Raw genomic sequence first — 27,944 nt, 5'->3', positions numbered from 1 at the left:
TCGTTCCACCCCACCCCCCGCCTTAATTGGTTCTCCTCCCTTCCAACGGTGTTGAGGCGGGTGGGAACAGCAGGGGGTGAAGGTGCTGTGTTTAAAGAGGTGGAGTTATGCAGATCTAAAACGCGTGGATTGCAGCAGCAGCAAGCCGAAAAGTGCAGGCATGTAAGGGATCTAGAGGTTGACAACATGTCTTCTTAACGGGAGTCCAGGAGCTCATCTCCACAAATGGACTTTTCAGGATCCTTGGGTGGCTCCGTAGTTTGAAACCAATTCTGGTTATCGCTTCTCGGCCTTTTGGCTAAGATCAAGTGTAGTATCTGTTCTTATCAGTTTAATATCTGATACGTCCCCTATCTGGGGACCATATATTAAATGGATTTTTAGAACAGGGAGATGGAAAAAGAGCTTGCTCTGTCCACTCCACGCATTGACCTGGTATTGCAGTATCTCCAGGACCGGTGCACCCCTTCTTTAATGCAGTTTCTAAAATCAGAAAGAATTGAATTCAATGTTTTTTGTTCATTTTGCTTGTTTGTCGGATTTTGGGATGGACTCTTTGGCTTTGCTTTTCTTCTCCTCATTGGATTTTTCATGTTCAAAGTTGCAGAAGCCAGATTACAAGCTCATTTTGGTTCAACTTCAGCAACTGTGCATTGCATTGCCATGTAATGTAATGAAATGCTATCTTTCTAGCTCTCCCTTTTTACTTCCTTTTGGATAAACAGACATATTAGGCAAGCATTTTGGAGCTTTCACCTAAATAACTACAGGTGGTGAGATAAGCTGCACAATATAATTGACCTTTCAGTATATTGTTGCACACACACCATCTATTTAGCAAATGCCCTTGTTATCAACAGCAGCCTTTTAAACTCACCTGAGCTAACAGGTATGTGCGCTGGTTACTCTGCTGCGCTTAAAATTTCTTTTTTGGTTTGCTACAATGCCTTTTCTGAAACGTTGTCTCCCTCTGCTGGAACACTGACTTCTTTCATTTAATGCCTGCAGACTATAAAAGAGAACCCAACCCAAAAAGTTTGGTTGATTAGTCTGTGGCATTCTGTTAAACTGTTGCTTATGGCGGTCTCTGTGAGCTTCTCAGCGACATTCAGCCAGCCAGGTATCCTGCCTGCAGTAGATGGAATGTGGCAATGGAACGCTGGCTGCGCGTGTCATAATAGGCTCTGAGCCTTTATATACCTGTCCACAGCAGCAGCCACCTTCAGTCTGCTGCTGGACAGCCAGCAGCAGCAGCAGCAGCAGGAGAGGTATGTAATCAGCAGCCCTCCTGCTAAGGGTAGACAGCTGCTCGTTCCACCCCACCCCCCGCCTTAATTGGTTCTCCTCCCTTCCAACGGTGTTGAGGCGGGTGGGAACAGCAGGGGGTGAAGGTGCTGTGTTTAAAGAGGTGGAGTTATGCAGATCTAAAACGCGTGGATTGCAGCAGCAGCAAGCCGAAAAGTGCAGGCATGTAAGGGATCTAGAGGTTGACAACATGTCTTCTTAACGGGAGTCCAGGAGCTCATCTCCACAAATGGACTTTTCAGGATCCTTGGGTGGCTCCGTAGTTTGAAACCAATTCTGGTTATCGCTTCTCGGCCTTTTGGCTAAGATCAAGTGTAGTATCTGTTCTTATCAGTTTAATATCTGATACGTCCCCTATCTGGGGACCATATATTAAATGGATTTTTAGAACAGGGAGATGGAAAAAGAGCTTGCTCTGTCCACTCCACGCATTGACCTGGTATTGCAGTATCTCCAGGACCGGTGCACCCCTTCTTTAATGCAGTTTCTAAAATCAGAAAGAATTGAATTCAATGTTTTTTGTTCATTTTGCTTGTTTGTCGGATTTTGGGATGGACTCTTTGGCTTTGCTTTTCTTCTCCTCATTGGATTTTTCATGTTCAAAGTTGCAGAAGCCAGATTACAAGCTCATTTTGGTTCAACTTTAGCAACTGTGCATTGCATTGCCATGTAATGTAATGAAATGCTATCTTTCTAGCTCTCCCTTTTTACTTCCTTTTGGATAAACAGACATATTAGGCAAGCATTTTGGAGCTTTCACCTAAATAACTACAGGTGGTGAGATAAGCTGCACAATATAATTGACCTTTCAGTATATTGTTGCACACACACCATCTATTTAGCAAATGCCCTTGTTATCAACAGCAGCCTTTTAAACTCACCTGAGCTAACAGGTATGTGCGCTGGTTACTCTGCTGCGCTTAAAAAGTCTTTTTTGGTTTGCTACAATGCCTTTTCTGAAACGTTGTCTCCCTCTGCTGGAACACTGACTTCTTTCATTTAATGCCTGCAGACTATAAAAGAGAACCCAACCCAAAAAGTTTGGTTGATTAGTCTGTGGCATTCTGTTAAACTGTTGCTTATGGCGGTCTCTGTGAGCTTCTCAGCGACATTCAGCCAGCCAGGTATCCTGCCTGCAGTAGATGGAATGTGGCATTGGAACGCTGGCTGCGCGTGTCATAATAGGCTCTGAGCCTTTATATACCTGTGCACAGCAGCAGCCACCTTCAGTCTGCTGCTGGACAGCCAGCAGCAGCAGCAGCAGCAGCAGCAGGAGAGGTATGTAATCAGCAGCCCTCCTGCTAAGGGTAGACAGCTGCTCGTTCCACCCCACCCCCCGCCTTAATTGGTTCTCCTCCCTTCCAACGGTGTTGAGGCGGGTGGGAACAGCAGGGGGTGAAGGTGCTGTGTTTAAAGAGGTGGAGTTATGCAGATCTAAAACGCGTGGATTGCAGCAGCAGCAAGCCGAAAAGTGCAGGCATGTAAGGGATCTAGAGGTTGACAACATGTCTTCTTAACGGGAGTCCAGGAGCTCATCTCCACAAATGGACTTTTCAGAATCCTTGGGTGGCTCCGTAGTTTGAAACCAATTCTGGTTATCGCTTCTCGGCCTTTTGGCTCAGACCTAGTGTTTGGACAAGAGGTTCCTTGTGTACTAGCCCCCGGCCTTCCAGCATCGCCACTTCGGTGGCTTAAGCTGGATGCTGCTATAGGGGGAGAGTGAGGAGGAAACGAGAAGGCGATTCCTGAAGCGACCATGGGTGTCAAGCTTCGCTTTGCTGGGACCGGGGATCCCCGGGTCAAGAATGCTTTCCGTATCGAGGTCTCTGAGGAGAAGAAGGACCATTTCTCGTTGTCATACCTGGTCAACGCCATTTTCTATGAAATCCTGAAGATCCAGAAGTCGGAGATCATCTGTTTGCAGGAGTTCAGAAGGGAGCATAGGTACGTCTTGGTGCTTTCTTCTATGGCGGCTTGCCAAAACCTTTTCAAAACTCTTCAAGTCCTTTCAGAGCACCCTCAGCTGGATGGACTTATCTTCACTGTACTCTACTCTAAGGGGGATATCCCGGTGGTAGTATTCATGCACAACCCCTTTATCTCCCGGGATGATATCACTGCATTCCTGAGAAGACACTGCATTTTTGTGCAATTCTCCCATAAAATCTTAAATGGAGAAGGGCTGTGGACTGGGAAGTATAAATACTTTGTGAGGTTTGGGATAGACCCTCATGGTCCTGGAGGTATTCACTATCCTCCCCTGAACTTTACAATTGGAAGAGACTCTGGATATCTGTTTTTTCCCGAGGCGCCATTGTTCTGCAGGAGATGCAACATGTTCGGGCATATCCAGGATTTCTGCAAACAATTGCCAAACTGTAGAAAGTGCAACAAGTACGGTCATCTGGCGAAGGATTGTTCCAACCCGGTGGTATGTGATGCCTGCGGGGAGGAAGGACATGTGATTCGGGATTGTAAGGCTAAAGTCAAGCCTAGGTCCTTCTCCGAAGTGACCAAAGGTAAGCCTACTGTCCCTGCTGTTACCCCACAGGTGACTACTGCAGAGATCAATGAGGAGACGGAGCCCCCTGAGGTTGAAGATCTGGTGGGTGAGGCCCAGACCCTGTTGGACCCTCCAGCCCCTGCTGGGCCAAGTATGGAGATCTCCGAGTTGGATGTGGACCTCCCTCATCAGTCCGAAATATGTGGTGAGGGTGACATGGATGTGTTTCTTGCTCGAACCCCTGCATTGTCCTGGGGTGCTACAGACGAAGAGGTGGCCAGGGATGGTGGCCAAGGAGACTTTACTTCTGGGAGGTCTTTTGATGATGATGATACTCCTGAACTGGCCAATAAAAAACCCAGACGAGAGTACTCACCTGCCAGCGGAGGGTGCGACAGTCCTGCAAGTGACCGCATTTACCCGCAGGATGTCTTCTCCCCTGATGCTCCTTACCTTGGCATCCCTGAGAGCATCAACACCTTTGGGGTGCTTTCCCAGTCTGATGATAATGGATGAGTATGGTGTGATCAACATTGAGTCATGTATTTCTTTTCTTTAATTAATGTCTTGCCAATCTGGTTGGGATGTAGTGTCCCTAAATGTAAGGCAGATCAGATCTAAAATCAGAAGAACAACTGTTCTGGACTACCTGAAACATTTAGGTGCTGATGTTTTTTGCCTTCAGGAGTGTGGGATTCAGGATGCTCCTTGTGACAAAGACTGGCCTTACGGACAGCATATCTGGTCAGGGTCTAATCATAATAAAAATGATGGGGTGGGGATATTAGTTGGGAATAAAGAAATCTCTATTGATAGTTATATTGTGGTGGAGGTGGGCCGATGTTTAATTGCATTTTTGAGTTATAGAGGGTGGCGGGTCAGAATTATTAATTTATATTGCCCTACAGGGAAGGAAGAGCGGCTTGCTCTTCTTGAAAAATTAAGTTTTTTTCTTCCAGGGAAATCTCCCACTATTTTTGTTGGGGACGTTAATTGTGTCACAGAAGGAAAGTGTGACATAACAGGAAAGAAATTGTCCCATTTAATTTGTGATTTTTCCTTTTTAGATGCAGCAGTTGTTGTTCTTGGCATGCCACCACCGCTGACATACCATGCTGACCGTGGTGAGATTCATTCCAGAATTGATTTAATGTTATTTTCTAAAAATATGGTATGTTTGGATTTTTCTCAACAAAAGGTACCTTTTTCGGACCATGAATGTTTGAGAGGCGTGTTTTGTGCGAATGGTGACCAAGTGTATGGCGGTGGGGTATGGAAGTTGAATGCAAGGCTGTTAGAGGATGATGAGGTGATGAATGAGTTTAATGTAAAGTATGAAAGATGGAGAATGCGTAAGAAGGATTTTGTGTGTGTTCTTGACTGGTGGGACTGGGTGAAAGTGCAATTTAAAACTTTCTTCAAAAAGTGGGGCTATAGAAAAGCTGCCAGATATAGGAATAGGTTTAATGACCTTAATAGACGGATTGACTGGTTGAGAAAGTGTGTTGCAAGTGGTTTGGAGATGTCTGATCAGCTTACTGAGGCTAAGAATGAATTGAAGCGTGTGTTGGATGAGAAAGGAAAGGAAATTATATATCGTACTAAAATTGAGCACCTGGAGAAAAATGAGAAGTGTACGAGGTTCTTTTTTAAAAAAATGAATGGTAGGAAGACTGATATGAATGAAGTTGTGAATGAAAGTGGAACCAACTGTATGGGTGAGGATGTGCTGAAAGAAGTGAATAGGTTTTATAGCAAGTTGTATGATGAGAAATGGATTGACTCTGGGCTTGTGTCATATGTTCTGAATGGTGTGGAGAAAAAACTTGATTCTGAGGAGCGTGATCTGTTGTGTGAGGATGTACTTCTGGATGAAGTGAAGAATGTGGTGTGGAGTGCTAAAAAGAGTAAGACTCCTGGGAAAGATGGTATACCTGTAGAGTTGTATGTGAAAGCATGGGAAGTTTTGGGAACAGATTTGACTGAGGTATGTAAGTATATGTGGGTGAATGGTAGGTTGTGTGAATCAATGAAAGAAGGAGTGGTTGTGCTTGTGTATAAAAAGGGTGAGAGGAAACGTTTGGAAAACTGGAGACCAATAACACTGCTGAATTCGGATTATAAGGTCTACAGTAAGTTACTGGCAAATCGTATGCGTGAAGTGATTGGTAGTGTTGTGGAGGAGGACCAAGTATGTGCAGTGTCTGGAAGAAGCATGAGTGATAACTTGTTATTGTTGAGAGATATGATTGGGGATTGCAAGGATAGAAAGCAGAAATGTATGACTTTAGCTATTGATTTTGAGAAGGCGTTTGACAGGGTTTCGCATGTGTTTCTGTTTAAAGTACTGGAAAGAATGGGGTTTCCTAGAGAATTTGTGAATTGTGTAAAATCATTGTATGATTGTGTGTCAAGTGAGTTCTTGGTTAATGGGTGGCTGTGTGACAAAGTGAAGATTAGGTCAGGAGTAAGGCAGGGGTGTCCTATGTCCCCCGTCTTATTTGTATGTGTAATAGAACCATTGTTATGTTTGATTAGACGGGATAAAATGATGAGAGGTTTGTTGGTGCCTGGTAGTGGTGGTAAGCATGTGAAAGTGTTAGGTTATATGGATGATGTTGTGGTTGTGAGTGAAAGTATGGCTTCTTTGAGTAGAATTAAATTGCTTTTGGATTTTTTTGTTGGTGCGTCTGGTTTTAGGGTAAATTGGAATAAATGTAGTTTTAAATGTTTTGGAGATAGTAGTATTCGTATGGATGGTGTAAAGTGTGAAGTGGGTGCAATCAAGATTTTGGGCGTATTATTTAATGATGACTTAAAAGGGAATGAAAGTTGGGAAGAGTGTGGTATGCGGGTTGAACGTAAATTGAATTTTTGGCGAATGAGAGAATTGACTCTGCGTGGTAAGGTATTAATTATCAAAGCAGTGATTCTCCCTATCCTGCTTTATGTGGCGACTGTTTTTCCTTCTCCTTACAGGAAAATTAAGAGAATAGAGAAGTTGGTATTCACATTCCTGTGGTGTAGTAAGATGGAGAAGTTGAAGCGGGAGAGCCTTTTTAAGGCTTGTCAGCATGGTGGGCTGGCCTTTCCCAATATTGAAGTTTTTTTAGGTCTTAATTATATTAAGACTGTGGTTATTTTGCTGGGTAAAGGCAATAAAGGTGCTTTTATGGCTAATTATTCTGCTGGATGGATGTTGTATGGGTTATGCTGGAGGAAGAGAGATGCGAGTGTGCCTGTGGCCTTTAAGTGTCCTGTTTGGTATGAGGTGATTGAGAAATTTGTGAGAAAGCATGATTTGTTGAGTGTGGGAATGAATGATTTTAGAATGACCAAGAATGTGGTGAAAAGAATGAGTGCAAATGAGGTAGAGTGTAATATTGTTGGGCTGAGAGGGAATGAGGTTTCAGATGCATGGAAGAAGTTAGATACGTATGGGATGTCAAACAAACAGAAGGATGTGGTGTGGATGACTTTACATAATATTTTACCTGTGAGAGAAGTGCAGAAGAAAAGAGAGTTGATAAGAACAGATGTGTGTCCGAGAGTGGGATGTGGTGGTTGTGAGACTGTGAGGCATGTTATGTGGGATTGTGAGTACGCGTACAGTGTGTGGAAGTGTGTAGGTGGATTGTGTAAGGGTTTAGCAGGCGTGAATTTTGTGGATTGGCGTGTGGCGATGTTTGGAATTGGTGCGTGTAGTCGGTCTAAAGATAGAATTTTATGGTTGATAATGGCTTGTGTGATGGAGAGTTTGTGGGATGCAAGGAACCTTGGACTTTTCAAGAGGAAATCTTTATCAGTGAATGAATGTGTTAGACTTATTCTTTCAAGACTATACCTGATATATAAGTTGGACAGCAGAGGCGGTGGTGGCACAGATGCCGAAGGGATTTGGAAATTTAAAAAGTGGCATTACCTTATCAAATACCAGTGATTTTTTTTCTTTGTGATTCCTTGAAGTTTCTGCATTTGTGTTACGTAAAGGATGTTCCCTTGTGATTATATTTCGTCTTATACTACTGCTAAATAAATAGAACCATGATGATGAGAAGTTTTAAGTAGCAAATTTTGGAGAAATTCATACTGTTTGCTAAAAAACTAAACTGAATGGTTTAAAAAAAAAAAAAAAAAAAATCTGTTCTTATCAGTTTAATATCTGATACGTCCCCTATCTGGGGACCATATATTAAATGGATTTTTAGAACAGGGAGATGGAAAAAGAGCTTGCTCTGTCCACTCCACGCATTGACCTGGTATTGCAGTATCTCTAGGACCGGTGCACCCCTTCTTTAATGCAGTTTCTAAAATCAGAAAGAATTGAATTCAATGTTTTTTGTTCATTTTGCTTGTTTGTCGGATTTTGGGATGGACTCTTTGGCTTTGCTTTTCTTCTCCTCATTGGATTTTTCATGTTCAAAGTTGCAGAAGCCAGATTACAAGCTCATTTTGGTTCAACTTCAGCAACTGTGCATTGCATTGCCATGTAATGTAATGAAATGCTATCTTTCTAGCTCTCCCTTTTTACTTCCTTTTGGATAAACAGACATATTAGGCAAGCATTTTGGAGCTTTCACCTAAATAACTACAGGTGGTGAGATAAGCTGCACAATATAATTGACCTTTCAGTATATTGTTGCACACACACCATCTATTTAGCAAATGCCCTTGTTATCAACAGCAGCCTTTTAAACTCACCTGAGCTAACAGGTATGTGCGCTGGTTACTCTGCTGCGCTTAAAATTTCTTTTTTGGTTTGCTACAATGCCTTTTCTGAAACGTTGTCTCCCTCTGCTGGAACACTGACTTCTTTCATTTAATGCCTGCAGACTATAAAAGAGAACCCAACCCAAAAAGTTTGGTTGATTAGTCTGTGGCATTCTGTTAAACTGTTGCTTATGGCGGTCTCTGTGAGCTTCTCAGCGACATTCAGCCAGCCAGGTATCCTGCCTGCAGTAGATGGAATGTGGCAATGGAACGCTGGCTGCGCGTGTCATAATAGGCTCTGAGCCTTTATATACCTGTGCACAGCAGCAGCCACCTTCAGTCTGCTGCTGGACAGCCAGCAGCAGCAGCAGCAGGAGAGGTATGTAATCAGCAGCCCTCCTGCTAAGGGTAGACAGCTGCTCGTTCCACCCCACCCCCCGCCTTAATTGGTTCTCCTCCCTTCCAACGGTGTTGAGGCGGGTGGGAACAGCAGGGGGTGAAGGTGCTGTGTTTAAAGAGGTGGAGTTATGCAGATCTAAAACGCGTGGATTGCAGCAGCAGCAAGCCGAAAAGTGCAGGCATGTAAGGGATCTAGAGGTTGACAACATGTCTTCTTAACGGGAGTCCAGGAGCTCATCTCCACAAATGGACTTTTCAGGATCCTTGGGTGGCTCCGTAGTTTGAAACCAATTCTGGTTATCGCTTCTCGGCCTTTTGGCTAAGATCAAGTGTAGTATCTGTTCTTATCAGTTTAATATCTGATACGTCCCCTATCTGGGGACCATATATTAAATGGATTTTTAGAACAGGGAGATGGAAAAAGAGCTTGCTCTGTCCACTCCACGCATTGACCTGGTATTGCAGTATCTCCAGGACCGGTGCACCCCTTCTTTAATGCAGTTTCTAAAATCAGAAAGAATTGAATTCAATGTTTTTTGTTCATTTTGCTTGTTTGTCGGATTTTGGGATGGACTCTTTGGCTTTGCTTTTCTTCTCCTCATTGGATTTTTCATGTTCAAAGTTGCAGAAGCTAGATTACAAGCTCATTTTGGTTCAACTTCAGCAACTGTGCATTGCATTGCCATGTAATGTAATGAAATGCTATCTTTCTAGCTCTCCCTTTTTACTTCCTTTTGGATAAACAGACATATTAGGCAAGCATTTTGGAGCTTTCACCTAAATAACTACAGGTGGTGAGATAAGCTGCACAATATAATTGACCTTTCAGTATATTGTTGCACACACACCATCTATTTAGCAAATGCCCTTGTTATCAACAGCAGCCTTTTAAACTCACCTGAGCTAACAGGTATGTGCGCTGGTTACTCTGCTGCGCTTAAAATTTCTTTTTTGGTTTGCTACAATGCCTTTTCTGAAACGTTGTCTCCCTCTGCTGGAACACTGACTTCTTTCATTTAATGCCTGCAGACTATAAAAGAGAACCCAACCCAAAAAGTTTGGTTGATTAGTCTGTGGCATTCTGTTAAACTGTTGCTTATGGCGGTCTCTGTGAGCTTCTCAGCGACATTCAGCCAGCCAGGTATCCTGCCTGCAGTAGATGGAATGTGGCAATGGAACGCTGGCTGCGCGTGTCATAATAGGCTCTGAGCCTTTATATACCTGTGCACAGCAGCAGCCACCTTCAGTCTGCTGCTGGACAGCCAGCAGCAGCAGCAGCAGCAGCAGGAGAGGTATGTAATCAGCAGCCCTCCTGCTAAGGGTAGACAGCTGCTCGTTCCACCCCACCCCCCGCCTTAATTGGTTCTCCTCCCTTCCAACGGTGTTGAGGCGGGTGGGAACAGCAGGGGGTGAAGGTGCTGTGTTTAAAGAGGTGGAGTTATGCAGATCTAAAACGCGTGGATTGCAGCAGCAGCAAGCCGAAAAGTGCAGGCATGTAAGGGATCTAGAGGTTGACAACATGTCTTCTTAACGGGAGTCCAGGAGCTCATCTCCACAAATGGACTTTTCAGGATCCTTGGGTGGCTCCGTAGTTTGAAACCAATTCTGGTTATCGCTTCTCGGCCTTTTGGCTAAGATCAAGTGTAGTATCTGTTCTTATCAGTTTAATATCTGATACGTCCCCTATCTGGGGACCATATATTAAATGGATTTTTAGAACAGGGAGATGGAAAAAGAGCTTGCTCTGTCCACTCCACGCATTGACCTGGTATTGCAGTATCTCCAGGACCGGTGCACCCCTTCTTTAATGCAGTTTCTAAAGTCAGAAAGAATTGAATTCAATGTTTTTTGTTCATTTTGCTTGTTTGTCGGATTTTGGGATGGACTCTTTGGCTTTGCTTTTCTTCTCCTCATTGGATTTTTCATGTTCAAAGTTGCAGAAGCCAGATTACAAGCTCATTTTGGCTCAACTTCAGCAACTGTGCATTGCATTGCCATGTAATGTAATGAAATGCTATCTTTCTAGCTCTCCCTTTTTACTTCCTTTTGGATAAACAGACATATTAGGCAAGCATTTTGGAGCTTTCACCTAAATAACTACAGGTGGTGAGATAAGCTGCACAATATAATTGACCTTTCAGTATATTGTTGCACACACACCATCTATTTAGCAAATGCCCTTGTTATCAACAGCAGCCTTTTAAACTCACCTGAGCTAACAGGTATGTGCGCTGGTTACTCTGCTGCGCTTAAAAAGTCTTTTTTGGTTTGCTACAATGCCTTTTCTGAAACGTTGTCTCCCTCTGCTGGAACACTGACTTCTTTCATTTAATGCCTGCAGACTATAAAAGAGAACCCAACCCAAAAAGTTTGGTTGATTAGTCTGTGGCATTCTGTTAAACTGTTGCTTATGGCGGTCTCTGTGAGCTTCTCAGCGACATTCAGCCAGCCAGGTATCCTGCCTGCAGTAGATGGAATGTGGCATTGGAACGCTGGCTGCGCGTGTCATAATAGGCTCTGAGCCTTTATATACCTGTGCACAGCAGCAGCCACCTTCAGTCTGCTGCTGGACAGCCAGCAGCAGCAGCAGCAGCAGGAGAGGTATGTAATCAGCAGCCCTCCTGCTAAGGGTAGACAGCTGCTCGTTCCACCCCACCCCCCGCCTTAATTGGTTCTCCTCCCTTCCAACGGTGTTGAGGCGGGTGGGAACAGCAGGGGGTGAAGGTGCTGTGTTTAAAGAGGTGGAGTTATGCAGATCTAAAACGCGTGGATTGCAGCAGCAGCAAGCCGAAAAGTGCAGGCATGTAAGGGATCTAGAGGTTGACAACATGTCTTCTTAACGGGAGTCCAGGAGCTCATCTCCACAAATGGACTTTTCAGGATCCTTGGGTGGCTCCGTAGTTTGAAACCAATTCTGGTTATCGCTTCTCGGCCTTTTGGCTAAGATCAAGTGTAGTATCTGTTCTTATCAGTTTAATATCTGATACGTCCCCTATCTGGGGACCATATATTAAATGGATTTTTAGAACAGGGAGATGGAAAAAGAGCTTGCTCTGTCCACTCCACGCATTGACCTGGTATTGCAGTATCTCCAGGACCGGTGCACCCCTTCTTTAATGCAGTTTCTAAAGTCAGAAAGAATTGAATTCAATGTTTTTTGTTCATTTTGCTTGTTTGTCGGATTTTGGGATGGACTCTTTGGCTTTGCTTTTCTTCTCCTCATTGGATTTTTCATGTTCAAAGTTGCAGAAGCCAGATTACAAGCTCATTTTGGCTCAACTTCAGCAACTGTGCATTGCATTGCCATGTAATGTAATGAAATGCTATCTTTCTAGCTCTCCCTTTTTACTTCCTTTTGGATAAACAGACATATTAGGCAAGCATTTTGGAGCTTTCACCTAAATAACTACAGGTGGTGAGATAAGCTGCACAATATAATTGACCTTTCAGTATATTGTTGCACACACACCATCTATTTAGCAAATGCCCTTGTTATCAACAGCAGCCTTTTAAACTCACCTGAGCTAACAGGTATGTGCGCTGGTTACTCTGCTGCGCTTAAAAAGTCTTTTTTGGTTTGCTACAATGCCTTTTCTGAAACGTTGTCTCCCTCTGCTGGAACACTGACTTCTTTCATTTAATGCCTGCAGACTATAAAAGAGAACCCAACCCAAAAAGTTTGGTTGATTAGTCTGTGGCATTCTGTTAAACTGTTGCTTATGGCGGTCTCTGTGAGCTTCTCAGCGACATTCAGCCAGCCAGGTATCCTGCCTGCAGTAGATGGAATGTGGCATTGGAACGCTGGCTGCGCGTGTCATAATAGGCTCTGAGCCTTTATATACCTGTGCACAGCAGCAGCCACCTTCAGTCTGCTGCTGGACAGCCAGCAGCAGCAGCAGCAGCAGGAGAGGTATGTAATCAGCAGCCCTCCTGCTAAGGGTAGACAGCTGCTCGTTCCACCCCACCCCCCGCCTTAATTGGTTCTCCTCCCTTCCAACGGTGTTGAGGCGGGTGGGAACAGCAGGGGGTGAAGGTGCTGTGTTTAAAGAGGTGGAGTTATGCAGATCTAAAACGCGTGGATTGCAGCAGCAGCAAGCCGAAAAGTGCAGGCATGTAAGGGATCTAGAGGTTGACAACATGTCTTCTTAACGGGAGTCCAGGAGCTCATCTCCACAAATGGACTTTTCAGGATCCTTGGGTGGCTCCGTAGTTTGAAACCAATTCTGGTTATCGCTTCTCGGCCTTTTGGCTAAGATCAAGTGTAGTATCTGTTCTTATCAGTTTAATATCTGATACGTCCCCTATCTGGGGACCATATATTAAATGGATTTTTAGAACAGGGAGATGGAAAAAGAGCTTGCTCTGTCCACTCCACGCATTGACCTGGTATTGCAGTATCTCCAGGACCGGTGCACCCCTTCTTTAATGCAGTTTCTAAAATCAAGAAAGAATTGAATTCAATGTTTTTTGTTCATTTTGCTTGTTTGTCGGATTTTGGGATGGACTCTTTGGCTTTGCTTTTCTTCTCCTCATTGGATTTTTCATGTTCAAAGTTGCAGAAGCCAGATTACAAGCTCATTTTGGTTCAACTTCAGCAACTGTGCATTGCATTGCCATGTAATGTAATGAAATGCTATCTTTCTAGCTCTCCCTTTTTACTTCCTTTTGGATAAACAGACATATTAGGCAAGCATTTTGGAGCTTTCACCTAAATAACTACAGGTGGTGAGATAAGCTGCACAATATAATTGACCTTTCAGTATATTGTTGCACACACACCATCTATTTAGCAAATGCCCTTGTTATCAACAGCAGCCTTTTAAACTCACCTGAGCTAACAGGTATGTGCGCTGGTTACTCTGCTGCGCTTAAAATTTCTTTTTTGGTTTGCTACAATGCCTTTTCTGAAACGTTGTCTCCCTCTGCTGGAACACTGACTTCTTTCATTTAATGCCTGCAGACTATAAAAGAGAACCCAACCCAAAAAGTTTGGTTGATTAGTCTGTGGCATTCTGTTAAACTGTTGCTTATGGCGGTCTCTGTGAGCTTCTCAGCGACATTCAGCCAGCCAGGTATCCTGCCTGCAGTAGATGGAATGTGGCAATGGAACGCTGGCTGCGCGTGTCATAATAGGCTCTGAGCCTTTATATACCTGTGCACAGCAGCAGCCACCTTCAGTCTGCTGCTGGACAGCCAGCAGCAGCAGCAGCAGCAGCAGGAGAGGTATGTAATCAGCAGCCCTCCTGCTAAGGGTAGACAGCTGCTCGTTCCACCCCACCCCCCGCCTTAATTGGTTCTCCTCCCTTCCAACGGTGTTGAGGCGGGTGGGAACAGCAGGGGGTGAAGGTGCTGTGTTTAAAGAGGTGGAGTTATGCAGATCTAAAACGCGTGGATTGCAGCAGCAGCAAGCCGAAAAGTGCAGGCATGTAAGGGATCTAGAGGTTGACAACATGTCTTCTTAACGGGAGTCCAGGAGCTCATCTCCACAAATGGACTTTTCAGGATCCTTGGGTGGCTCCGTAGTTTGAAACCAATTCTGGTTATCGCTTCTCGGCCTTTTGGCTAAGATCAAGTGTAGTATCTGTTCTTATCAGTTTAATATCTGATACGTCCCCTATCTGGGGACCATATATTAAATGGATTTTTAGAACAGGGAGATGGAAAAAGAGCTTGCTCTGTCCACTCCACGCATTGACCTGGTATTGCAGTATCTCCAGGACCGGTGCACCCCTTCTTTAATGCAGTTTCTAAAATCAGAAAGAATTGAATTCAATGTTTTTTGTTCATTTTGCTTGTTTGTCGGATTTTGGGATGGACTCTTTGGCTTTGCTTTTCTTCTCCTCATTGGATTTTTCATGTTCAAAGTTGCAGAAGCCAGATTACAAGCTCATTTTGGTTCAACTTCAGCAACTGTGCATTGCATTGCCATGTAATGTAATGAAATGCTATCTTTCTAGCTCTCCCTTTTTACTTCCTTTTGGATAAACAGACATATTAGGCAAGCATTTTGGAGCTTTCACCTAAATAACTACAGGTGGTGAGATAAGCTGCACAATATAATTGACCTTTCAGTATATTGTTGCACACACACCATCTATTTAGCAAATGCCCTTGTTATCAACAGCAGCCTTTTAAACTCACCTGAGCTAACAGGTATGTGCGCTGGTTACTCTGCTGCGCTTAAAATTTCTTTTTTGGTTTGCTACAATGCCTTTTCTGAAACGTTGTCTCCCTCTGCTGGAACACTGACTTCTTTCATTTAATGCCTGCAGACTATAAAAGAGAACCCAACCCAAAAAGTTTGGTTGATTAGTCTGTGGCATTCTGTTAAACTGTTGCTTATGGCGGTCTCTGTGAGCTTCTCAGCGACATTCAGCCAGCCAGGTATCCTGCCTGCAGTAGATGGAATGTGGCAATGGAACGCTGGCTGCGCGTGTCATAATAGGCTCTGAGCCTTTATATACCTGTGCACAGCAGCAGCCACCTTCAGTCTGCTGCTGGACAGCCAGCAGCACCAGCAGCAGCAGCAGGAGAGGTATGTAATCAGCAGCCCTCCTGCTAAGGGTAGACAGCTGCTCGTTCCACCCCACCCCCCGCCTTAATTGGTTCTCCTCCCTTCCAACGGTGTTGAGGCGGGTGGGAACAGCAGGGGGTGAAGGTGCTGTGTTTAAAGAGGTGGAGTTATGCAGATCTAAAACGCGTGGATTGCAGCAGCAGCAAGCCGAAAAGTGCAGGCATGTAAGGGATCTAGAGGTTGACAACATGTCTTCTTAACGGGAGTCCAGGAGCTCATCTCCACAAATGGACTTTTCAGGATCCTTGGGTGGCTCCGTAGTTTGAAACCAATTCTGGTTATCGCTTCTCGGCCTTTTGGCTAAGATCAAGTGTAGTATCTGTTCTTATCAGTTTAATATCTGATACGTCCCCTATCTGGGGACCATATATTAAATGGATTTTTAGAACAGGGAGATGGAAAAAGAGCTTGCTCTGTCCACTCCACGCATTGACCTGGTATTGCAGTATCTCCAGGACCGGTGCACCCCTTCTTTAATGCAGTTTCTAAAATCAGAAAGAATTGAATTCAATGTTTTTTGTTCATTTTGCTTGTTTGTCGGATTTTGGGATGGACTCTTTGGCTTTGCTTTTCTTCTCCTCATTGGATTTTTCATGTTCAAAGTTGCAGAAGCCAGATTACAAGCTCATTTTGGTTCAACTTCAGCAACTGTGCATTGCATTGCCATGCAATGTAATGAAATGCTATCTTTCTAGCTCTCCCTTTTTACTTCCTTTTGGATAAACAGACATATTAGGCAAGCATTTTGGAGCTTTCACCTAAATAACTACAGGTGGTGAGATAAGCTGCACAATATAATTGACCTTTCAGTATATTGTTGCACACACACCATCTATTTAGCAAATGCCCTTGTTATCAACAGCAGCCTTTTAAACTCACCTGAGCTAACAGGTATGTGCGCTGGTTACTCTGCTGCGCTTAAAATTTCTTTTTTGGTTTGCTACAATGCCTATTCTGAAACGTTGTCTCCCTCTGCTGGAACACTGACTTCTTTCATTTAATGCCTGCAGACTATAAAAGAGAACCCAACCCAAAAAGTTTGGTTGATTAGTCTGTGGCATTCTGTTAAACTGTTGCTTATGGCGGTCTCTGTGAGCTTCTCAGCGACATTCAGCCAGCCAGGTATCCTGCCTGCAGTAGATGGAATGTGGCAATGGAACGCTGGCTGCGCGTGTCATAATAGGCTCTGAGCCTTTATATACCTGTGCACAGCAGCAGCCACCTTCAGTCTGCTGCTGGACAGCCAGCAGCAGCAGCAGCAGGAGAGGTATGTAATCAGCAGCCCTCCTGCTAAGGGTAGACAGCTGCTCGTTCCACCCCACCCCCCGCCTTAATTGGTTCTCCTCCCTTCCAACGGTGTTGAGGCGGGTGGGAACAGCAGGGGGTGAAGGTGCTGTGTTTAAAGAGGTGGAGTTATGCAGATCTAAAACGCGTGGATTGCAGCAGCAGCAAGCCGAAAAGTGCAGGCATGTAAGGGATCTAGAGGTTGACAACATGTCTTCTTAACGGGAGTCCAGGAGCTCATCTCCACAAATGGACTTTTCAGGATCCTTGGGTGGCTCCGTAGTTTGAAACCAATTCTGGTTATCGCTTCTCGGCCTTTTGGCACGATCTATCAGGTTTACCTGTGTGGTCTTGCCTGTGAGGTGCTCTTGGTACCCTTTCTCTCGGCCTGGGGGGATCGTTCCTCTTCGGAGGGACTTAACCCCCCTGCTGCTATTGGGAGGAAGGATTAGTCCGGGAGCAACGGGAAGGGATCCCATGAAGGCTTGCGCCTTTCAGAGAGAAGAGTCGGTACGTTCCTGAGTGAAGGATGCCGGCAACGCTCACATATTCATCGGGTGATGCCCGGATGCGGAACACCGTGAGGATTGAAGTTGGAGCAGGATCGAGGACGGAGAAGAACTTGGACTACATCTGCCATAGGATTCTGCTTGGAGTTCTGGAGTTTCGGCGGGAAGACATATTCTGCTTCCAGGACAATGAGTACAAGGGGACTTACACCATCACCTTCAAGAGCCAGGGATGCTGTCACCAACTCGTACAAAGGGTAAATGAGAAAAACTACTTAGATGAATTGGATGGACTAACCTTTTGTCTCTTGTATGCCTATGACGAGATCCCTATCGTGGTGCATTTCCCGAACCCCTTTGTGGAGGCTGCAGACATCTCGACCTACCTTATCCGTTATTGTGATGATCTGAGATACCTGGGCACTGTGAAGAACGCGGTAGGCTTCTGGTGCGGCAAGAGGAGGTACATGGCCCGTCTAAAGAGGGACCCAAGCGGAGTGGGAGGAATGCTACACCCTCCCTCAACATTTGTGATCGGTAAGAGCAGAGGCTACTTATTTTACCCTGGAATGCCGGTATGTTGCAGGAACTGTGGACAAATGGGTCATACCCAAACGTCCTGCACGGGCAGGAAAGTAGACCGCTGCAATAATTGCAGCTGTTACGGACATTTAATGAAGGACTGTCCCGCTGGGAGGAAATGCAATCTTTGTGGTGAGGCGGGGCACATGTTCCGAGGATGCCCCAACAGGACCAGGACCAGGACTTACGCAGAAGCTGCATCTTCTGCAGCTGAGCCGATGCGCCCGCCGGTCTTCACTGGCGGGCCGGCGTCGGAGGGCGGTTCGAAGGGCGAGAAGGCTGGGATGGAGCAGGGAGCCGGAGGCCCCTCTGGGGCGGCCCCTGCATCGAAGTCCCTTAACGATGGGCGGACCTCGCATGGACCGGAGCGGAGGGGTCCTCCTTCTGGGAGGGTATCCTCCGTGTCGATGGTTCCCGATACCGATCCTGTTGGGCTGGAGGGTGGTGCCCCTGTGCGGTTGGCTACAGGGGACCACGCAGCGATGGCCTCAGGATCTTCCAGGGCGATTAGCCAGCCAGATGAGGGGGCTTTGCTTCTAGGTGACGAACATCAGGGAATCTGTGTTGGTGATCTTATCCTGATGGACCAGTCTCTCCCCCTGGAGGAGGTGGAGGAAGAGGAGGACTGCACCAGTGACCTAGTGGAGTCTGCCCCGAAAAAGAGACGGAATGTCGAAGCCCCAGCGTCTCCTGGAATGTGGCTGGGAACCGTGACCTACGAGGGGGCAACCGCCGGCTCACAGAATATCGAGTCATTTGGGTCCTCTAGCCCGGATGTCCTGGAGCAATTTGGCATACAGGGCTTTGAGTCAGGTGTCCTCATGGAAGATCCACCACCCTGACCTATGAATGCCCACATTAAGACTTGTCTCACTGAATGTGAGGTCATTAAAGAGCCCAGTTCGTAGGGCTGCTCTATTTAAGTACTTAGAAACCACTGACTTTGACATATGTTTATTACAGGAATGCGGGATACAACATGCACTAAATTATAATGACATCAAGACAGATTGGAGACTGGGGCCCTCCATCTGGTCTGGCTCCAATGACAACAAGTCAGCGGGGGTGGGCTTCCTCTGTCGTGGGAGAAATATTGCTATAAATACTGTCACAGAAATAGTACCAGGCAGAGTGGTTTTAGTGCATTTTAAATTTAATGGTTTTACCCTACGTGTAATGAATGTTTATGCTTCCCTTGATAAGCAAGAGAGAATTAATTTATTTGGGATATTGCCATTGTACTGTACTGGGTCATCTCCCCTGATCGTAGGGGGTGATTTTAATTGTCTTTGTGCTAGTGAACAACGAGCGGGGGGTGACCCTTTACGCAAATTGGATAAGTCATGTCATCTATTGAAAGATTTTATAACTGATTTTAAATTATGCGATGCGTGGAGGTCACTCCTGCCGACGGACCTTGGTTATACGTGGTCCGGAAGAGGGGTGTCCTCCAGGATCGATTTTATTTTCCTATCAGATGATTTTAACCCTGTAAAATGTGTTTTAACATCAAATATATTTTCTGACCATAAGGGCTTGGAGGTGCACCTAGAATACCGGGATGAACAGAGGGTCAACAGGGGCCTCTGGCGTCTAAGTACTTACCTGCTGGAGGACCCTCTGATTCGACAAGACTTTGGTAAAGCCTATCAAGCCTGGCGGCGACAAAAACCTTCTGATGCCCCTATGGTAACCTGGTGGGAAAATTTGAAAAAAAAAGTCAGAATGTTTTTTATAAAAGCAGGGAGACGTAAAGCTAGAGAGAAAAAAAGATGTTTTAGTGATCTTAACACCAAACTACAAACACTTTTTAAATTCAAAGAGCTAGGGGTGGAGGTGGGAGATGATATTGCTGGCCTAAAAACTGAAATTCAGAACTGCATAGACACAAAGGGGAAAGAGATTATTTTTAACTCTAGAGTGCAGCACTTGGAGGAGGGGGAGAAGTGCTCTCGCTTCTTCTTCAAAAAAGTCATGGATAAAAGAGAAGTGATCACAAATCTAGAGGGTGAAACATCTATGCAGGGAATGTTGAATGCTACTTTTAACTTTTATAAGCATCTTTTTAGTAAAAAGTGTATAGATGAGTCCTTTTTATCTGATGCTCTTAATGATCTCGATTTTAAGTTAAATTTTACAGACCAGGAGTTTTTAGAACGCGATATTGTTTTAGAGGAATTATTTTATGTTTTTAAAAGTTTCTCTAAGGGCAAAGCACCTGGGTGTGATGGACTACCTGTAGAGTTTTATCTTACTTTTTGGGACATTTTAAAAGAGGACCTTTTTATGCTTTTTAAAGAAGTTTTTATTTGTGAACAGTTGCCATTTTCGTGGAGGAGAGGAGTGGTGTCTTTGATATATAAAAAAGGTGATCGCAGTGCTCTAGCGAATTGGAGACCCATAACTCTCCTAAACGTCGATTACAAGGTACTTGCTAAGGTGGTTGCAAACCGGCTCAGGAATGTCATTGCCAAACTAATCCAGCCTGAGCAGGTTTGTAGTGTACCAGGCAGAAGTATTTCAGAGGTTTTAAACGTATTAAGGGATGTAATTTGGTATTCCAGAGACCGGGGTCAAAATGTAGCTCTTTTAGCCCTAGATTTTGAAAAAGCTTTCGATAGAGTCTCTCATAGATTTCTTTTTAGAGTTTTAAAAAGAATGGGTATCCCTAATATGCTTTTAAATTGTATTAAGATTTTATATAAAAATTGTTTTAGTCAAATTTCTCTTAATGGCTTTTTAACAGATGGAGTTCCCCTTGAGTCCGGAGTGAAGCAGGGATGCCCCTTGTCGCCCATCCTGTTCATCTGCGCCATGGAGCCCCTGCTGAGCGCAATAAGGAAAGACAAAGTGATTAGAGGGGTTCCTGTTCCTGGCGGAGGTGGCAGTGATGTGAGAGTCTTTGGCTACATGGATGACGTGACGGTTGTGTGCGTGGACCCTGCTTCCCTCCGGAGGGCGGTGTTGCGCATTGAATTTTTTTCCCAGGCATCCGGGTTTAAACTTAATTTAAATAAATCTGAATGTCTGACTTTGGGATCCTGGGACACCGCCCAACTCCCGCAGCTCACTATAAAACGAGACAATGTAAAAATTCTTGGAGTTGTTTTTAACGAGGAGAATGTGGGAACTCAAAGCTGGGAGAATGTCATAGAAAAAATGTCAAAGAAAATATCATTTTGGGGTTTGAGGTCCCTAACAAAGGAGGGGAAAATTTTAATTATAAAATCAGTGTTGTTACCCCTCATACTGTATATAGCTATGGTGTACCCCCCCTCTGATGTTTTAATTAAAAAAATGACTAGGATGATCTTTATGTTTTTATGGAACTCCAAAATGGAAAAATTAAGGCGAGAAATAATGAGGAAGAATAAAATGAACGGCGGAAGGGATGTCCCCGACTTACATATTTATTTGTATTTAAATTATTTCTGCTTTTGTTTCAAACATTTTAATGGTAATAGTGCGCTAAGTTATTTTTTAAAATATACTTGTGGGATGATTTTTAAAAGATGGTTTAAGTTGTCGTTGAATTCCCCTGTTTTACTATGCCCCCCCAAACACCAAGCAATCTTAGAAAAGACTGTTCGATTTTATAGCCTTGGTGATTTTAAAATGGACATTTTTAAAGACCGCAAGAAGCTTTTATCTTTTCTGAGGAGGAATGAAGATGTGACCCCCATAGTAAATTTCTCAGAAGAGAGGTCGAAGCAAGTTTGGAAGAATGTCTTCGGAAAATTTTTAGCAAATGGACATAAGGACATCGCATGGATGGTGGTCCACCAGTGCCTCCCCACCAGAGAGTTTCAACACAGGAGAGGCCTGGTGGCCAGAGCCAAATGCCCCAGAGACTCATGTGTTAATGACGAAACCACCTTGCACCTTATGTGGAATTGCCCGTTTGCACAGGAACTTTGGCACAAAGTTGGGATTCTTTTAAAATGGACTTGTGGTTTAAGAGATTTTAACCATGAATATGTTTTATATGGCCTTTTTAAATGTCCGACCCCTCAACAGTATTGTATATGTTGGTGTATGATTAACTGTTTTAAAGACGCCCTTTGGAAGGCACGCAATATTTTACTTTTTAAACGTGATGCTATTTCTGTGAAGGATTGTCTTAAAATTGCTTTTAGTCAGATGTATATTTATTACTTGAGGGATGTCAAATGTATTGGGAGGAGGGATGCTAATCGTATATGGGGTTTTTATGGGTGGAATTCTGTGTTTTATTAATGTATTTGTGTTGCTGTTTTTGATTGTAAACCATCTTTTACGCACATAATAAAATATGTTGAAACCTGATCTGTTCTTATCAGTTTAATATCTGATACGTCCCCTATCTGGGGACCATATATTAAATGGATTTTTAGAACAGGGAGATGGAAAAAGAGCTTGCTCTGTCCACTCCACGCATTGACCTGGTATTGCAGTATCTCCAGGACCGATGCACCCCTTCTTTAATGCAGTTTCTAAAATCAGAAAGAATTGAATTCAATGTTTTTTGTTCATTTTGCTTGTTTGTCGGATTTTGGGATGGACTCTTTGGCTTTGCTTTTCTTCTCCTCATTGGATTTTTCATGTTCAAAGTTGCAGAAGCCAGATTACAAGCTCATTTTGGTTCAACTTCAGCAACTGTGCATTGCATTGCCATGTAATGTAATGAAATGCTATCTTTCTAGCTCTCCCTTTTTACTTCCTTTTGGATAAACAGACATATTAGGCAAGCATTTTGGAGCTTTCACCTAAATAACTACAGGTGGTGAGATAAGCTGCACAATATAATTGACCTTTCAGTATATTGTTGCACACACACCATCTATTTAGCAAATGCCCTTGTTATCAACAGCAGCCTTTTAAACTCACCTGAGCTAACAGGTATGTGCGCTGGTTACTCTGCTGCGCTTAAAATTTCTTTTTTGGTTTGCTACAATGCCTTTTCTGAAACGTTGTCTCCCTCTGCTGGAACACTGACTTCTTTCATTTAATGCCTGCAGACTATAAAAGAGAACCCAACCCAAAAAGTTTGGTTGATTAGTCTGTGGCATTCTGTTAAACTGTTGCTTATGGCGGTCTCTGTGAGCTTCTCAGCGACATTCAGCCAGCCAGGTATCCTGCCTGCAGTAGATGGAATGTGGCAATGGAACGCTGGCTGCGCGTGTCATAATAGGCTCTGAGCCTTTATATACCTGTGCACAGCAGCAGCCACCTTCAGTCTGCTGCTGGACAGCCAGCAGCAGCAGCAGCAGCAGCAGGAGAGGTATGTAATCAGCAGCCCTCCTGCTAAGGGTAGACAGCTGCTCGTTCCACCCCACCCCCCGCCTTAATTGGTTCTCCTCCCTTCCAACGGTGTTGAGGCGGGTGGGAACAGCAGGGGGTGAAGGTGCTGTGTTTAAAGAGGTGGAGTTATGCAGATCTAAAACGCGTGGATTGCAGCAGCAGCAAGCCGAAAAGTGCAGGCATGTAAGGGATCTAGAGGTTGACAACATGTCTTCTTAACGGGAGATCAGGAGCTCATCTCCACAAATGGACTTTTCAGGATCCTTGGGTGGCTCCGTAGTTTGAAACCAATTCTGGTTATCGCTTCTCGGCCTTTTGGCTAAGATCAAGTGTAGTATCTGTTCTTATCAGTTTAATATCTGATACGTCCCCTATCTGGGGACCATATATTAAATGGATTTTTAGAACAGGGAGATGGAAAAAGAGCTTGCTCTGTCCACTCCACTTGCTCTGTCCACTCCACGCATTGACCTGGTATTGCAGTATCTCCAGGACCGGTGCACCCCTTCTTTAATGCAGTTTCTAAAATCAGAAAGAATTGAATTCAATGTTTTTTGTTCATTTTGCTTGTTTGTCGGATTTTGGGATGGACTCTTTGGCTTTGCTTTTCTTCTCCTCATTGGATTTTTCATGTTCAAAGTTGCAGAAGCCAGATTACAAGCTCATTTTGGTTCAACTTCAGCAACTGTGCATTGCATTGCCATGTAATGTAATGAAATGCTATCTTTCTAGCTCTCCCTTTTTACTTCCTTTTGGATAAACAGACATATTAGGCAAGCATTTTGGAGCTTTCACCTAAATAACTACAGGTGGTGAGATAAGCTGCACAATATAATTGACCTTTCAGTATATTGTTGCACACACACCATCTATTTAGCAAATGCCCTTGTTATCAACAGCAGCCTTTTAAACTCACCTGAGCTAACAGGTATGTGCGCTGGTTACTCTGCTGCGCTTAAAATTTCTTTTTTGGTTTGCTACAATGCCTTTTCTGAAACGTTGTCTCCCTCTGCTGGAACACTGACTTCTTTCATTTAATGCCTGCAGACTATAAAAGAGAACCCAACCCAAAAAGTTTGGTTGATTAGTCTGTGGCATTCTGTTAAACTGTTGCTTATGGCGGTCTCTGTGAGCTTCTCAGCGACATTCAGCCAGCCAGGTATCCTGCCTGCAGTAGATGGAATGTGGCAATGGAACGCTGGCTGCGCGTGTCATAATAGGCTCTGAGCCTTTATATACCTGTGCACAGCAGCAGCCACCTTCAGTCTGCTGCTGGACAGCCAGCAGCAGCAGCAGCAGGAGAGGTATGTAATCAGCAGCCCTCCTGCTAAGGGTAGACAGCTGCTCGTTCCACCCCACCCCCCGCCTTAATTGGTTCTCCTCCCTTCCAACGGTGTTGAGGCGGGTGGGAACAGCAGGGGGTGAAGGTGCTGTGTTTAAAGAGGTGGAGTTATGCAGATCTAAAACGCGTGGATTGCAGCAGCAGCAAGCCGAAAAGTGCAGGCATGTAAGGGATCTAGAGGTTGACAACATGTCTTCTTAACGGGAGTCCAGGAGCTCATCTCCACAAATGGACTTTTCAGGATCCTTGGGTGGCTCCGTAGTTTGAAACCAATTCTGGTTATCGCTTCTCGGCCTTTTGGCTAAGATCAAGTGTAGTATCTGTTCTTATCAGTTTAATATCTGATACGTCCCCTATCTGGGGACCATATATTAAATGGATTTTTAGAACAGGGAGATGGAAAAAGAGCTTGCTCTGTCCACTCCAAGCATTGACCTGGTATTGCAGTATCTCCAGGACCGGTGCACCCCTTCTTTAATGCAGTTTCTAAAATCAGAAAGAATTGAATTCAATGTTTTTTGTTCATTTTGCTTGTTTGTCGGATTTTGGGATGGACTCTTTGGCTTTGCTTTTCTTCTCCTCATTGGATTTTTCATGTTCAAAGTTGCAGAAGCCAGATTACAAGCTCATTTTGGTTCAACTTCAGCAACTGTGCATTGCATTGCCATGTAATGTAATGAAATGCTATCTTTCTAGCTCTCCCTTTTTACTTCCTTTTGGATAAACAGACATATTAGGCAAGCATTTTGGAGCTTTCACCTAAATAACTACAGGTGGTGAGATAAGCTGCACAATATAATTGACCTTTCAGTATATTGTTGCACACACACCATCTATTTAGCAAATGCCCTTGTTATCAACAGCAGCCTTTTAAACTCACCTGAGCTAACAGGTATGTGCGCTGGTTACTCTGCTGCGCTTAAAATTTCTTTTTTGGTTTGCTACAATGCCTTTTCTGAAACGTTGTCTCCCTCTGCTGGAACACTGACTTCTTTCATTTAATGCCTGCAGACTATAAAAGAGAACCCAACCCAAAAAGTTTGGTTGATTAGTCTGTGGCATTCTGTTAAACTGTTGCTTATGGCGGTCTCTGTGAGCTTCTCAGCGACATTCAGCCAGCCAGGTATCCTGCCTGCAGTAGATGGAATGTGGCAATGGAACGCTGGCTGCGCGTGTCATAATAGGCTCTGAGCCTTTATATACCTGTGCACAGCAGCAGCCACCTTCAGTCTGCTGCTGGACAGCCAGCAGCAGCAGCAGCAGCAGCAGGAGAGGCATGTAATCAGCAGCCCTCCTGCTAAGGGTAGACAGCTGCTCGTTCCACCCCACCCCCCGCCTTAATTGGTTCTCCTCCCTTCCAACGGTGTTGAGGCGGGTGGGAACAGCAGGGGGTGAAGGTGCTGTGTTTAAAGAGGTGGAGTTATGCAGATCTAAAACGCGTGGATTGCAGCAGCAGCAAGCCGAAAAGTGCAGGCATGTAAGGGATCTAGAGGTTGACAACATGTCTTCTTAACGGGAGTCCAGGAGCTCATCTCCACAAATGGACTTTTCAGGATCCTTGGGTGGCTCCGTAGTTTGAAACCAATTCTGGTTATCGCTTCTCGGCCTTTTGGCTAAGATCAAGTGTAGTATCTGTTCTTATCAGTTTAATATCTGATACGTCCCCTATCTGGGGACCATATATTAAATGGATTTTTAGAACAGGGAGATGGAAAAAGAGCTTGCTCTGTCCACTCCACGCATTGACCTGGTATTGCAGTATCTCCAGGACCGGTGCACCCCTTCTTTAATGCAGTTTCTAAAATCAGAAAGAATTGAATTCAATGTTTTTTGTTCATTTTGCTTGTTTGTCGGATTTTGGGATGGACTCTTTGGCTTTGCTTTTCTTCTCCTCATTGGATTTTTCATGTTCAAAGTTGCAGAAGCCAGATTACAAGCTCATTTTGGTTCAACTTCAGCAACTGTGCATTGCATTGCCATGTAATGTAATGAAATGCTATCTTTCTAGCTCTCCCTTTTTACTTCCTTTTGGATAAACAGACATATTAGGCAAGCATTTTGGAGCTTTCACCTAAATAACTACAGGTGGTGAGATAAGCTGCACAATATAATTGACCTTTCAGTATATTGTTGCACACACACCATCTATTTAGCAAATGCCCTTGTTATCAACAGCAGCCTTTTAAACTCACCTGAGCTAACAGGTATGTGCGCTGGTTACTCTGCTGCGCTTAAAATTTCTTTTTTGGTTTGCTACAATGCCTTTTCTGAAACGTTGTCTCCCTCTGCTGGAACACTGACTTCTTTCATTTAATGCCTGCAGACTATAAAAGAGAACCCAACCCAAAAAGTTTGGTTGATTAGTCTGTGGCATTCTGTTAAACTGTTGCTTATGGAGGTCTCTGTGAGCTTCTCAGCGACATTCAGCCAGCCAGGTATCCTGCCTGCAGTAGATGGAATGTGGCAATGGAACGCTGGCTGCGCGTGTCATAATAGGCTCTGAGCCTTTATATACCTGTGCACAGCAGCAGCCACCTTCAGTCTGCTGCTGGACAGCCAGCAGCAGCAGCAGCAGCAGCAGGAGAGGTATGTAATCAGCAGCCCTCCTGCTAAGGGTAGACAGCTGCTCGTTCCACCCCACCCCCCGCCTTAATTGGTTCTCCTCCCTTCCAACGGTGTTGAGGCGGGTGGGAACAGCAGGGGGTGAAGGTGCTGTGTTTAAAGAGGTGGAGTTATGCAGATCTAAAACGCGTGGATTGCAGCAGCAGCAAGCCGAAAAGTGCAGGCATGTAAGGGATCTAGAGGTTGACAACATGTCTTCTTAACGGGAGTCCAGGAGCTCATCTCCACAAATGGACTTTTCAGGATCCTTGGGTGGCTCCGTAGTTTGAAACCAATTCTGGTTATCGCTTCTCGGCCTTTTGGCTAAGATCAAGTGTAGTATCTGTTCTTATCAGTTTAATATCTGATACGTCCCCTATCTGGGGACCATATATTAAATGGATTTTTAGAACAGGGAGATGGAAAAAGAGCTTGCTCTGTCCACTCCACGCATTGACCTGGTATTGCAGTATCTCCAGGACCGGTGCACCCCTTCTTTAATGCAGTTTCTAAAATCAGAAAGAATTGAATTCAATGTTTTTTGTTCATTTTGCTTGTTTGTCGGATTTTGGGATGGACTCTTTGGCTTTGCTTTTCTTCTCCTCATTGGATTTTTCATGTTCAAAGATGCAGAAGCCAGATTACAAGCTCATTTTGGTTCAACTTCAGCAACTGTGCATTGCATTGCCATGTAATGTAATGAAATGCTATCTTTCTAGCTCTCCCTTTTTACTTCCTTTTGGATAAACAGACATATTAGGCAAGCATTTTGGAGCTTTCACCTAAATAACTACAGGTGGTGAGATAAGCTGCACAATATAATTGACCTTTCAGTATATTGTTGCACACACACCA

The 27,944-nt window shown here is 44.4% G+C and overlaps 12 non-coding genes and 2 pseudogenes across 12 annotated transcripts; all 14 read left to right on the top strand.

Annotated features, from left to right (window-relative positions):
• Positions 1–278: 278 nt before the first annotated feature.
• On the top strand, positions 279–469 carry LOC141207054 (U2 spliceosomal RNA). Its single transcript, XR_012277480.1, has one exon. It is a non-coding gene; the product is annotated as a U2 spliceosomal RNA (small nuclear RNA).
• Positions 470–1,587: 1,118 nt separating this feature from the next.
• LOC141207053 (U2 spliceosomal RNA) lies at positions 1,588–1,778 on the top strand. The gene has a single exon (XR_012277479.1). It is a non-coding gene; the product is annotated as a U2 spliceosomal RNA (small nuclear RNA).
• A 6,116-nt stretch (positions 1,779–7,894) lies between these two features.
• Positions 7,895–8,101, top strand: LOC141207338 (U2 spliceosomal RNA; annotated as a pseudogene).
• Positions 8,102–9,216: 1,115 nt separating this feature from the next.
• LOC141207052 (U2 spliceosomal RNA) lies at positions 9,217–9,407 on the top strand. Its single transcript, XR_012277478.1, has one exon. It is a non-coding gene; the product is annotated as a U2 spliceosomal RNA (small nuclear RNA).
• Positions 9,408–10,528: 1,121 nt separating this feature from the next.
• Positions 10,529–10,719, top strand: LOC141207051 (U2 spliceosomal RNA). Its single transcript, XR_012277477.1, has one exon. It is a non-coding gene; the product is annotated as a U2 spliceosomal RNA (small nuclear RNA).
• Positions 10,720–11,837: 1,118 nt separating this feature from the next.
• Positions 11,838–12,028, top strand: LOC141207050 (U2 spliceosomal RNA). The gene has a single exon (XR_012277476.1). It is a non-coding gene; the product is annotated as a U2 spliceosomal RNA (small nuclear RNA).
• A 1,118-nt stretch (positions 12,029–13,146) lies between these two features.
• Positions 13,147–13,337, top strand: LOC141207049 (U2 spliceosomal RNA). The gene has a single exon (XR_012277475.1). It is a non-coding gene; the product is annotated as a U2 spliceosomal RNA (small nuclear RNA).
• Positions 13,338–14,459: 1,122 nt separating this feature from the next.
• On the top strand, positions 14,460–14,650 carry LOC141207047 (U2 spliceosomal RNA). The gene has a single exon (XR_012277474.1). It is a non-coding gene; the product is annotated as a U2 spliceosomal RNA (small nuclear RNA).
• Positions 14,651–15,771: 1,121 nt separating this feature from the next.
• LOC141207046 (U2 spliceosomal RNA) lies at positions 15,772–15,962 on the top strand. The gene has a single exon (XR_012277473.1). It is a non-coding gene; the product is annotated as a U2 spliceosomal RNA (small nuclear RNA).
• A 6,172-nt stretch (positions 15,963–22,134) lies between these two features.
• Positions 22,135–22,324, top strand: LOC141207317 (U2 spliceosomal RNA). Its single transcript, XR_012277716.1, has one exon. It is a non-coding gene; the product is annotated as a U2 spliceosomal RNA (small nuclear RNA).
• Positions 22,325–23,445: 1,121 nt separating this feature from the next.
• On the top strand, positions 23,446–23,654 carry LOC141207241 (U2 spliceosomal RNA; annotated as a pseudogene).
• A 1,115-nt stretch (positions 23,655–24,769) lies between these two features.
• LOC141207111 (U2 spliceosomal RNA) lies at positions 24,770–24,960 on the top strand. The gene has a single exon (XR_012277535.1). It is a non-coding gene; the product is annotated as a U2 spliceosomal RNA (small nuclear RNA).
• A 1,121-nt stretch (positions 24,961–26,081) lies between these two features.
• On the top strand, positions 26,082–26,272 carry LOC141207045 (U2 spliceosomal RNA). Its single transcript, XR_012277472.1, has one exon. It is a non-coding gene; the product is annotated as a U2 spliceosomal RNA (small nuclear RNA).
• Positions 26,273–27,393: 1,121 nt separating this feature from the next.
• LOC141207043 (U2 spliceosomal RNA) lies at positions 27,394–27,584 on the top strand. Its single transcript, XR_012277470.1, has one exon. It is a non-coding gene; the product is annotated as a U2 spliceosomal RNA (small nuclear RNA).
• The last annotated feature ends 360 nt before the right edge of the window (positions 27,585–27,944 follow it).

This window comes from Phyllobates terribilis, unplaced genomic scaffold (assembly GCF_046119375.1).
Source record: "Phyllobates terribilis strain yellow unplaced genomic scaffold, ASM4611937v1 Scaffold_160__1_contigs__length_4322635, whole genome shotgun sequence".
NCBI classification, from domain to species: Eukaryota; Metazoa; Chordata; class Amphibia; order Anura; family Dendrobatidae; genus Phyllobates; species Phyllobates terribilis.
Note: the sequence above shows the minus strand (reverse complement) of the source record. Positions and strands in the feature narration are given on the sequence as shown.